Below are 12,460 nucleotides of genomic sequence, written 5' to 3'. Positions count from 1 at the left end.
CTCAGTGTGAAAGTTGAATGCAGTTTCAGACTGCTGTAGATCTCAGTGTGAAAGGGGAATGCAGGTTCAATCTGCTGTAGATCTCAGCGTGAAAGGAAAATGCAGGTTCAGACTGCTGTAGATCTCAGTGTGAAAGGGGAATGCAGGTTCAAACTGCTGTAGATCTCAGTGTGAAAGGCGAAAGCAGGTTCAGGCAGCCGTAGGACTCAGTGTGAAAGGGAAATGCAGATTAAGATGGCTGTAGATCTCAGTGTGAAAGGGGAATGCAGTTTCAGACTGCTGTAGTTCTCAGTGTTAAAGGTGAATGCACGTTCAGACTGCTGTAGATCTCAGCGTAAATGGGGAATGCAGGTTCACATTGCTACAGAGTCATTGTGAAGTGGGAATGGATGATCAAACTGCTGCAGGTCTCATTGTGAAAGGGGAATGCAGGTTCAGACTGCAGTACATCTCAGTGTGAAAGAGGAATGCAGGTTCAGATTGCTGTAGTGTGAAAGAGGAATGCAGGTTAAGATTGCTGTAGATCTCAGTGTGAAAGGGGAATGCAGGTTCATACTGCTGTAGATCTAAGTGTGAAAGGGGAATACAGGTTCATACTGCTGTAGATCTCAGTGTGAAAGGGGAATGCAGGTTTAGACTGCTGTTGATCTCAATGTGAAAGTGGAATGCAGGTTCAGACTGCTGTGAATCTCAGTGTGAAAGGAAAATGCCGGTTCACACTGCTGTAGATCTCAGGTTGAAAGGGGAATACATGTTCAGACTACTATAGATCTCAGTGTGAAGGTGCAATGCAGATTCAGACTGCTGTAGGTCTCAGTGTGACAGGGGAATGCAGGTTTAGACTGCTGTTGATCTCACTGTGAAAGTGGAATGCAGGTTCAGACTGCTGTGAATCTCATTGTGAAAGGAAAATGCAGGTTCAGACTGCTGCAGAACTCTGGGTGAAAGTCGAATGCATGTTCACACTGCTGTACATCTCAGTGTGAAAGGGGAATGCCGGTTCACACTGCTGTAGATCTCAGTGTGAAATGGAAATGTAGGTTCAGACTGCTGTAGATCACAGTGTGAAAAGGAAATGCAGGTTCAGACTGCTGTAGATCTCAGTGTGAAAGGGGAATTCATTTTCAGACTGCTGTACATCTCAGTGTGAAAGGGGAATGCAGGTTCACACTGCTGTATATCTCAGTGTGAAAGTCTTATACATGTTCAGACTGCTGCAGGTCTCAGTGTGAAAGGGGAATGCAGGTTCACACTGCTGTTGATCTCATTGTGAAAGTGCAATGCAGGTTCAGACTGCTGTAGATCTCAGTGTGAAATAAGAATGCACGTTCAGACTGCTGTAGATCTCAGGGAGAAAGTGGAGTGCAAGTTCATTCTGTTGTAGATCTCAGTGTGAAAGGGGAATGCAGGTTCAGACTGCTGTAGATCTCAGTGTGAAAGGGGAATGCAGGTTCACACTGCTGTAGATCTCAGTGTGAATGGGGAATACATGTTCAGACTGTTGTACATCTCAGTGTGAAAGAGGAATGCAGGTTCACACTGCTGTAGATCACAGTGTGAGAGGGTAATACATGTTCAGACTGCTGCAGGTCTCAGTGTGAAATGGGAATGCAGGTTCAGTCAGCCGTAGGACTCAGTGTGAAAGGGGAATGCAGATTAAGACAGCTGAAGTTCTCAGTGTGAAAGGGAAATGCAGGTTCAGGCAGCCGTAGATTTCATTGTCAAAGGGGAATGCAGGTTCAGACTTCTGCAGATCTCAGTGTCAAAAGGGAATGCAGGATCATACTGCTGTAGATCGCAGTATGAAAGGGGATGCCGGTAAATACAGCTGTAGGTCTCAGTGTGAAAGGAGAATGCAGGTTCAGACTGCTGTAGATCTCAGTGTGAAAGCGGAATGCAGGTTCAGACTGCTGTACATCTCAGTGTGAAAGAGGAATGCAGATTCAGACTGCTGTAGATCTCAGTCTGAATGTGGAATGGAAGTACAGACTGCTGTAGATCTCAGTGAGAAAGGGGAATGCAGGTTCAGACTGCTGTTGATTTTTGTGTGAAAGGGGAATGCATGTTCAGACTGCTGTTGATCTTTGTGTGAAAGGGGAATGCAGGTTCAGACTGCTGTAGCTCTCAGTGGGAAATGGGAATGCAGGATCAGAACGCTGTAGATCTCAGTGTGAAAGGGGAATGCAGGATCAGACTGCTGTAGATGTCAGTGTGAAAGGGGAAGGCAGGATCAGACTGCTGTAGATCTCAGTCTGAAAGGGGAATTCAGCTTCAGACTGCCGCAGGTCTCAGTGTGTAAATGGAATGCAGGTTCATACTGGCGTAGATCTCAGTGTGAAAGGGGAATGCAGGTTTAGACTGCTGTGGATCTCAGTGTGAAATTGGAATGCATGTTCACACTGCTGTGGATCTCAGTGTGAAAGCGTAATGCCGGTTCAGACTGCTGTTGATCTCAATGTGAAAGTGGAATGCAGGTTAAGACTTCTGTGAATCTCATTGTGAAAGGGAAATGCAGGTTCAGACTGCTGTAGATCTCAGTGTGAAAGGGAAATGCAGGTTCAGACTGCTGTAGATCTCAGTATGAAAGGGAACTGCAGGTTCAGACTGCTGGAGATCTCAGTGTGAAAGGGGAATGCAGGTTCAGACTGCTGTAGATCTCAGTGTGAAAGGGGAATGCACGTTCACACAGCTGTAGATCTAAATGTGAAAGTGGAATGCAGGTTCAGACTGCTGTAGATCTCTGTGTGGAAGGGTAATACTTGTTCAGACTGCTGTACATCTCAGTGTGAAAGGGGAATGCAGGTTCACACTGCTGTACATCTCAGTGTGAAAGGGGAATACATGTTCAGACTGCTGCAGGTCTCATTGTGAAAAGGGAATACAGGTTCAGACTGCTGTAGGTCTCAGTGTGAAAGGGGAATGCAGGTTCATACTGCTGTGGATCTCAGTGTGAATGTGGAATGGAAGTTCAGACTGCTGTAGATCTCAGTATTAAATTGGAATGCAAGTTCACACTGCGGTTGATCTCAGTGTGAAAGCGGAATGCCGGTTCAGACTGCTGTTGATCTGACTGTGAAATTGGAATGCATGTTCACACTGCTGTTGATCTCAGTGTGAAAGGGGAATGCAGGTTCAGACTGCTGTTGATCTCAATGTGAAAGTGGAATGCAGGTTCAGACTTCTGTGAATCTCAGTGTGAAAGGGAAATGCTGGTTCAGACTGATGCAGATCTCTGGGTGAAAGTGGAATGCATGTACACACTGCTGTAGATCTCATTGTGAAAGGGAAATGCAGGTTCAGACTGCTGTAGATCTCAGTGTGAAAGGGAAATGCAGGTTCAGACTGCTGTAGATCTCAGTGTGAAAGGGAAATGCAGGTTCAGACTGCTGTAGATCTCAGTGTGAAAGGAGAATGCAGGTTCAGACTGCTGTAGATCTCAGTGTGAAAGGGGAATGCAGGTTCAGACTGCTGTAGATCTCAGTGTGAAAGGGGAATGCACGTTCACACAGCTGTAGATCTAAATGTGAAAGTGGAATGCAGGTTCAGACTGCTATAGATCTCTGTGTGGAAGGGTAATACTTGTTCAGACTGCTATACATCTCAGTGTGAAAGGGGAATGCAGGTTCACTCTGCTGTAGATCTCAGTGTGAAAGGGGAATACATGTTCAGACTGCTGCAGGTCTCAGTGTGAAAAGGGAATACAGGTTCAGACTGCTGTAGGTCTCAATGTGAAAGGGGAATGCAGGTTCAGGCAGCCGTAGGACTCAGTGTGAAAGGGGAATGCAGGTTCATACTGCTGTGGATCTCAGTGTGAATGCGGAATGGAAGTTCAGACTGCTGTAGATCTCAGTGTGAAATTGGAATGCAAGTTCACACTGCGGTTGATCTCAGTGTGAAAGCGGAATGCCGGTTCAGACTGCTGTTGATCTGACTGTGAAATTGGAATGCATGTTCACACTGCTGTTGATCTCAGTGTGAAAGGGGAATGCAGGTTCAGACTGCTGTACATCTCAGTGTGCAAGGGGAATGCAGGTTCAGACTGCTGTAGATCTCAGAGTGAAAGCGGAATGCAGGTTAAGAATGCTGTACTTCTCAGTCTGAAAGAGGAATGCAGGTTCAGACTGCTGTAGATCTCAGTGTGAAAGGGGAATGCAGGTTCAGACTGCTGGAGATCTAAATGTGAATGGGGAATGCAGGTTCAGACTGCTGTAGATCTCAGTGTGAAAGGGGAATACATTTTCAGACTGCTGTACATCTCGGTGTCAAAGGGGAATGCAGGTTCACACTGCTGTAGATCTCAGTGTGAAAGGGGAATACATGTTCCGGCTGCTGCAGGTCTCAGTGTGAAAGAGGAATGCAGATTAAGACGGCTGAATTTCTCAGTGTGAAAGGTGAATGAAGGTTCAGGCAGCCGTAGATTTCATTGTCAAAGGGGAATGCATATTAAGACAGCTGAATTTCTCAGTGTGAAAGGGGAATGCAGGTTCAGACTGCTGCAGATCTCAGTGTCAAAAGGGAATGCAGGATCATACTGATGTAGATCGCAGTATGAAAGGGGATGCCGGTACAGACAGCTGTAGGTCTCAGTGTGAAAGGGGAATGATGGTTCAGACTGCTGAAGATCTCAGTGTGAAAGAGGAATGCAGGTTCAGAATGCTGTAGATCTCAGTCTGAATATGGAATGGAAGTTCAGACTGCTGAAGATCTCAGTGTGAAAGAGGAATGCAGGTTCAGACTGCTGTTGTTCTTTGTGTGAAAGGGGAATGCAGGGTCATACTGCTGTAGATCTAAGTGTGAAAGGGGAATACAGGTTCATACTGCTGTAGATCTCAGTGTGAAAGGGGAATGCAGGTTTAGACTGCTGTTGATCTCACTGTGAAAGTGGAATGCAGGTTCAGACTGCTGTGAATCTCAGTGTGAAAGGAAAATGCAGGTTCACACTGCTGTAGATCTCAGGGTGAAAGGGGAATACATGTTCAGACTACTATAGATCTCAGTGTGAAGGTGCAATGCAGATTCAGACTGCTGTCGGTCTCAGTGTGACAGGGGAATGCAGGTTTAGACTGCTGTTGATCTCACGGTGAAAGTGGAATGCAGGTTCAGACTGCTGTGAATCTCATTGTGAAAGGAAAATGCAGGTTCAGACTGCTGCAGAACTCTGGGTGAAAGTGGAATGCATGTTCACACTGCTGTACATCTCAGTGTGAAAGGGGAATGCCGGTTCACACTGCTGTAGATTTCAGTGTGAAATGGAAATGTAGGTTCAGACTGCTGTAGATCTCAGTGTGAAAGGGGAATGCAGGTTCAGACTGCTGTTAGATCTCAGTTTGAAAGGTTAATGCCAGTTCAGACAGCTATAGGTGTCAATGTGAAAGGTGAATGCAAGCTCAGAGTGCTGTAGATCACAGTGTGAAAGGGGAATTCAGGTTCAGACTGCTGTAGATCTCAGAGTGAAAGGGTCATGCAGTTTCAGACTGCTGTAGGTCTCAGATTGAAAGGGGAATGCAGGCTCAGGCAGCCGTAGGACTCAGTGTGAAAGGGGAAAGCAGGTTAAGCAGCCGTAGGACTCAGTGTGAAAGGGGAATGCAGCTCCAGACTGATGTAGATCTCAGTGTGAAAAGGGAATGCAGGTTCAGACTGCTGTAGATCTCAGTGTTAAAGTGGAATGCAGGTTCAGACAGCTGCAGGAGTCAGAGTGAAAGGGGAATGCAGGTTCAGGCAGCCGTAGGATTCAGTGTGAAATGGGAATGCAGGTTCAGACTGCTATATTTCTCAGTGTGAATGGGGAATGCAGGTTCAGACTGCTGTAGATCTCAGTGTGAAAGGAGAATGCACGTTCAGACTGCTGTAGATCTAAGGGCGAAAGTGGACTGCATGTTCACACTGCTGTAGATCTCAGTGTGAAAGGGGAATGCAGGTTCACATTGCTGTAGATCTCAGTGTGAAAGGGGAATACATGTTCAGACTGCTGTAGATCTCAGTGTGAAGGGGGAATACATGTTCAGACTACTATAGATCTCAGTGTGAAAGTGCAATGCAGCTTCAGTCTGCTGTAGGTCTCAGTGTGAAAGGGGAATGCAGGTTCAGGCAGCCCTAGGACTCAGTGTGAAAGGGAAATGCAGATTAAGATGGCTGAAGGTCTCAATGTGAAAGGGGATTGAAGGTTCAGAGAGCCGCAAATTTCAGGGTGAAAGTGGAATTCACGTTCAGACAGCTGTAGATCTCAGGGAGAAAGTAGAATGCATTTTCACTCTGTCGTAGATCACAGTGTGAAAGGGGAATGCATGTCCACACTGTTGTTAATCTCAGTGTGAAAGCGGAATGCAGGTTCAGACTGCGGTAGATCTCAGTGTGAAAGGGGAATGCAGGTTCAGACTGCTGTAGATCTCAGTGTGAAAGGTGAATGAAAGTTCAGACTGCAGTAGATCTCAGTTTCAAAGTTGAATGCAGGTTCAGACTGCGGTAGATCTCAGTGTGAAAGGGGAATGCAGGTTCATACTGCTGTAGATCTCAGTGTGAAAGCGTATTGCCGGTTCAGACTGCTGTTGATCTCACTGTGAAAGTGGAATGCAGGTTCAGAATGCTGTGAATCTCAGTGTGAAAGGAAAATGCAGGTTCAGACTGCTGCAGAACTCTGGGTGAAAGTGGAATGCGTGTTCACACTGCTGTAGATCTCAGTGTGAAAGGGGAATGCTGGTTCAGACTGCTGTAGGTCTCACTGTGAAAGAGGAATGCAGGTTGAGACTGAAGTAGATCTCAGTGTGAAAGTTCAATGCAGTTTCAGACTGCTGTAGATCTCAGTGTGAAAGGGGAATGCAGGTTCAATCTGCTGTAGATCTCAGCGTGAAAGGAAAATGCAGGTTCAGACTGCTGTAGATCTCAGTGTGAAAGGGGAATGCAGGTTCAAACTGCTGTAGATCTCAGTGTGAAAGGCGAAAGCAGGTTCAGGCAGCCGTAGGACTCAGTGTGAAAGGGAAATGCAGATTAAGATGGCTGTAGATCTCAGTGTGAAAGGGGAATGCAGTTTCAGACTGCTGTAGTTCTCAGTGTTAAAGGTGAATGCACGTTCAGACTGCTGTAGATCTCAGCGTAAATGGTGAATGCAGGTTCACATTGCTACAGAGTCATTGTGAAGTGGGAATGGATGATCAAACTGCTGCAGGTCTCATTGTGAAAGGGGAATGCAGGTTCAGACTGCAGTACATCTCAGTGTGAAAGAGGAATGCAGGTTCAGATTGCTGTAGTGTGAAAGAGGAATGCAGGTTAAGATTGCTGTAGATCTCAGTGTGAAAGGGGAATGCAGGTTCATACTGCTGTAGATCTAAGTGTGAAAGGGGAATACAGGTTCATACTGCTGTAGATCACAGGTTGAAAGGGGAATACATGTTCAGACTACTATAGATCTCAGTGTGAAGGTGCAATGCAGATTCAGACTGCTGTAGGTCTCAGTGTGACAGGGGAATGCAGGATTAGACTGCTGTTGATCTCACTGTGAAAGTGGAATGCAGGTTCAGACTGCTGTGAATCTCATTGTGAAAGGAAAATGCAGGTTCAGACTGCTGCAGAACTCTGGGTGAAAGTGGAATGCATGTTCACACTGCTGTACATCTCAGTGTGAAAGGGGAATGCCGGTTCACACTGCTGTAGATCTCAGTGTGAAATGGAAATGTAGGTTCAGACTGCTGTAGATCACAGTGTGAAAAGGAAATGCAGGTTCAGACTGCTGTAGATCTCAGTGTGAAAGGGGAATTCATTTTCAGACTGCTGTACATCTCAGTGTGAAAGGGGAATGCAGGTTCACACTGCTGTATATCTCAGTGTGAAAGTCTTATACATGTTCAGACTGCTGCAGGTCTCAGTGTGAAAGGGGAATGCAGGTTCACACTGCTGTTGATCTCATTGTGAAAGTGCAATGCAGGTTCAGACTGCTGTAGATCTCAGTGTGAAATAAGAATGCACGTTCAGACTGCTGTAGATCTCAGGGAGAAAGTGGAGTGCAAGTTCATTCTGTTGTAGATCTCAGTGTGAAAGGGGAATGCAGGTTCAGACTGCTGTAGATCTCAGTGTGAAAGGGGAATGCAGGTTCACACTGCTGTAGATCTCAGTGTGAATGGGGAATACATGTTCAGACTGTTGTACATCTCAGTGTGAAAGAGGAATGCAGGTTCACACTGCTGTAGATCACAGTGTGAGAGGGTAATACATGTTCAGACTGCTGCAGGTCTCAGTGTGAAATGGGAATGCAGGTTCAGTCAGCCGTAGGACTCAGTGTGAAAGGGGAATGCAGATTAAGACAGCTGAAGTTCTCAGTGTGAAAGGGAAATGCAGGTTCAGGCAGCCGTAGATTTCATTGTCAAAGGGGAATGCAGGTTCAGACTTCTGCAGATCTCAGTGTCAAAAGGGAATGCAGGATCATACTGCTGTAGATCGCAGTATGAAAGGGGATGCCGGTAAATACAGCTGTAGGTCTCAGTGTGAAAGGAGAATGCAGGTTCAGACTGCTGTAGATCTCAGTGTGAAAGCGGAATGCAGGTTCAGACTGCTGTACATCTCAGTGTGAAAGAGGAATGCAGATTCAGACTGCTGTAGATCTCAGTCTGAATGTGGAATGGAAGTACAGACTGCTGTAGATCTCAGTGAGAAAGGGGAATGCAGGTTCAGACTGCTGTTGATTTTTGTGTGAAAGGGGAATGCATGTTCAGACTGCTGTTGAAATTTGTGTGAAAGGGGAATGCAGGTTCAGACTGCTGTAGCTCTCAGTGGGAAATGGGAATGCAGGATCAGAACGCTGTAGATCTCAGTGTGAAAGGGGAATGCAGGATCAGACTGCTGTAGATGTCAGGGTGAAAGGGGAAGGCAGGATCAGACTGCTGTAGATCTCAGTCTGAAAGGGGAATTCAGCTTCAGACTGCCGCAGGTCTCAGTGTGTAAATGGAATGCAGGTTCATACTGGCGTAGATCTCAGTGTGAAAGGGGAATGCAGGTTTAGACTGCTGTGGATCTCAGTGTGAAATTGGAATGCATGTTCACACTGCTGTGGATCTCAGTGTGAAAGCGTAATGCCGGTTCAGACTGCTGTTGATCTCAATGTGAAAGTGGAATGCAGGTTAAGACTTCTGTGAATCTCATTGTGAAAGGGAAATGCAGGTTCAGACTGCTGTAGATCTCAGTGTGAAAGGGAAATGCAGGTTCAGACTGCTGTAGATCTCAGTATGAAAGGGAACTGCAGGTTCAGACTGCTGGAGATCTCAGTGTGAAAGGGGAATGCAGGTTCAGACTGCTGTAGATCTCAGTGTGAAAGGGGAATGCTGGTTCAGACTGCTTTAGATCTCAGTGTGAAAGGGGAATGCACGTTCACACAGCTGTAGATCTAAATGTGAAAGTGGAATGCAGGTTCAGACTGCTGTAGATCTCTGTGTGGAAGGGTAATACTTGTTCAGACTGCTGTACATCTCAGTGTGAAAGGGGAATGCAGGTTCACACTGCTGTAGATCTCAGTGTGAAAGGGGAATACATGTTCAGACTGCTGCAGGTCTCATTGTGAAAAGGGAATACAGGTTCAGACTGCTGTAGGTCTCAGTGTGAAAGGGGAATGCAGGTTCATACTGCTGTGGATCTCAGTATGAATGTGGAATGGAAGTTCAGACTGCTGTAGATCTCAGTATTAAATTGGAATGCAAGTTCACACTGCGGTTGATCTCAGTGTGAAAGCGGAATGCCGGTTCAGACTGCTGTTGATCTGACTGTGAAATTGGAATGCATGTTCACACTGCTGTTGATCTCAGTGTGAAAGGGGAATGCAGGTTCAGACTGCTGTTGATCTCAATGTGAAAGTGGAATGCAGGTTCAGACTTCTGTGAATCTCAGTGTGAAAGGGAAATGCTGGTTCAGACTGATGCAGATCTCTGGGTGAAAGTGGAATGCATGTACACACTGCTGTAGATCTCATTGTGAAAGGGAAATGCAGGTTCAGACTGCTGTAGATCTCAGTGTGAAGGGGAAATGCAGGTTCAGACTGCTGTAGATCTCAGTGTGAAAGGGAAATGCAGCTTCAGACTGCTGAAGATTTCAGTGTGAAAACGGAATGCAGGTTCAGACTGCTGTAGATCTCAGTGTGAAAGGGGAATGCAGGTTCAGACTACTGTCTATCTCAGTGTGAAAGGGGAATGCACGTTCACACAGCTGTGGATCTAAATGTGAAAGTGGAATGCAGGTTCAGACTGCTATAGATCTCTGTGTGGAAGGGTAATACTTGTTCAGACTGCTATACATCTCAGTGTGAAAGGGGAATGCAGGTTCACTCTGCTGTAGATCTCAGTGTGAAAGGGGAATACATGTTCAGACTGCTGCAGGTCTCAGTGTGAAAAGGGAATACAGGTTCAGACTGCTGTAGGTCTCAATGTGAAAGGGGAATGCAGGTTCAGGCAGCCGTAGGACTCAGTGTGAAAGGGGAATGCAGGTTCATACTGCTGTGGATCTCAGTGTGAATGTGGAATGGAAGTTCAGACTGCTGTAGATCTCAGTGTGAAATTGGAATGCAAGTTCACACTGCGGTTGATCTCAGTGTGAAAGCGGAATGCCGGTTCAGACTGCTGTTGATCTGACTGTGAAATTGGAATGCATGTTCACACTGCTGTTGATCTCAGTGTGAAAGGGGAATGCAGGTTCAGACTGCTGTACATCTCAGTGTGCAAGGGGAATGCAGGTTCAGACTGCTGTAGATCTCAGAGTGAAAGCGGAATGCAGGTTAAGACTGCTGTACTTCTCAGTCTGAAAGAGGAATGCAGGTTCAGACTGCTGTAGATCTCAGTGTGAAAGGGGAATGCAGGTTCAGACTGCTGGAGATCTAAATGTGAATGGGGAATGCAGGTTCAGACTGCTGTAGATCTCAGTGTGAAAGGGGAATACATTTTCAGACTGCTGTACATCTCGGTGTCAAAGGGGAATGCAGGTTCACACTGCTGTAGATCTCAGTGTGAAAGGGGAATACATGTTCCGGCTGCTGCAGGTCTCAGTGTGAAAGAGGAATGCAGATTAAGACGGCTGAATTTCTCAGTGTGAAAGGTGAATGAAGGTTCAGGCAGCCGTAGATTTCATTGTCAAAGGGGAATGCATATTAAGACAGCTGAATTTCTCAGTGTGAAAGGGGAATGCAGGTTCAGACTGCTGCAGATCTCAGTGTCAAAAGGGAATGCAGGATCATACTGATGTAGATCGCAGTATGAAAGGGGATGCCGGTACAGACAGCTGTAGGTCTCAGTGTGAAAGGGGAATGACGGTTCAGACTGCTGAAGATCTCAGTGTGAAAGAGGAATGCAGGTTCAGAATGCTGTAGATCTCAGTCTGAATATGGAATGGAAGTTCAGACTGCTGAAGATCTCAGTGTGAAAGAGGAATGCAGGTTCAGACTGCTGTTGTTCTTTGTGTGAAAGGGGAATGCAGGGTCATACTGCTGTAGATCTAAGTGTGAAAGGGGAATACAGGTTCATACTGCTGTAGATCTCAGTGTGAAAGGGGAATGCAGGTTTAGACTGCTGTTGATCTCACTGTGAAAGTGGAATGCAGGTTCAGACTGCTGTGAATCTCAGTGTGAAAGGAAAATGCAGGTTCACACTGCTGTAGATCTCAGGGTGAAAGGGGAATACATGTTCAGACTACTATAGATCTCAGTGTGAAGGTGCAATGCAGATTCAGACTGCTGTCGGTCTCAGTGTGACAGGGGAATGCAGGTTTAGACTGCTGTTGATCTCACGGTGAAAGTGGAATGCAGGTTCAGACTGCTGTGAATCTCATTGTGAAAGGAAAATGCAGGTTCAGACTGCTGCAGAACTCTGGGTGAAAGTGGAATGCATGTTCACACTGCTGTACATCTCAGTGTGAAAGGGGAATGCCAGTTCACACTGCTGTAGATCTCAGTGTGAAATGGAAATGTAGGTTCAGACTGCTGTAGATCTCAGTGTGAAAGGGGAATGCAGGTTCAGACTGCTGTTAGATCTCAGTTTGAAAGGTTAATGCCAGTTCAGACAGCTATAGGTGTCAATGTGAAAGGTGAATGCAAGCTCAGAGTGCTGTAGATCACAGTGTGAAAGGGGAATTCAGGTTCAGACTGCTGTAGATCTCAGAGTGAAAGGGTCATGCAGTTTCAGACTGCTGTAGGTCTCAGATTGAAAGGGGAATGCAGGCTCAGGCAGCCGTAGGACTCAGTGTGAAAGGGGAAAGCAGGTTAAGCAGCCGTAGGACTCAGTGTGAAAGGGGAATGCAGCTCCAGACTGATGTAGATCTCAGTGTGAAAAGGGAATGCAGGTTCAGACTGCTGTAGATCTCACTGTGAAAGTGGAATGCAGGTTCAGAATGCTGTGAATCTCAGTGTGAAAGGAAAATGCAGGTTCAGACTGCTGCAGAACTCTGGGTGAAAGTGGAATGCGTGTTCACACTGCTGTAGATCTCAGTGTGAAAGGGG

Source organism: Carcharodon carcharias, chromosome 6 (assembly GCF_017639515.1).
Source record: "Carcharodon carcharias isolate sCarCar2 chromosome 6, sCarCar2.pri, whole genome shotgun sequence".
Classification (NCBI taxonomy): Eukaryota; Metazoa; Chordata; class Chondrichthyes; order Lamniformes; family Lamnidae; genus Carcharodon; species Carcharodon carcharias.
The sequence above is the reverse complement of the archived record's forward strand: the minus strand, read 5'-3'. Positions refer to the sequence as shown.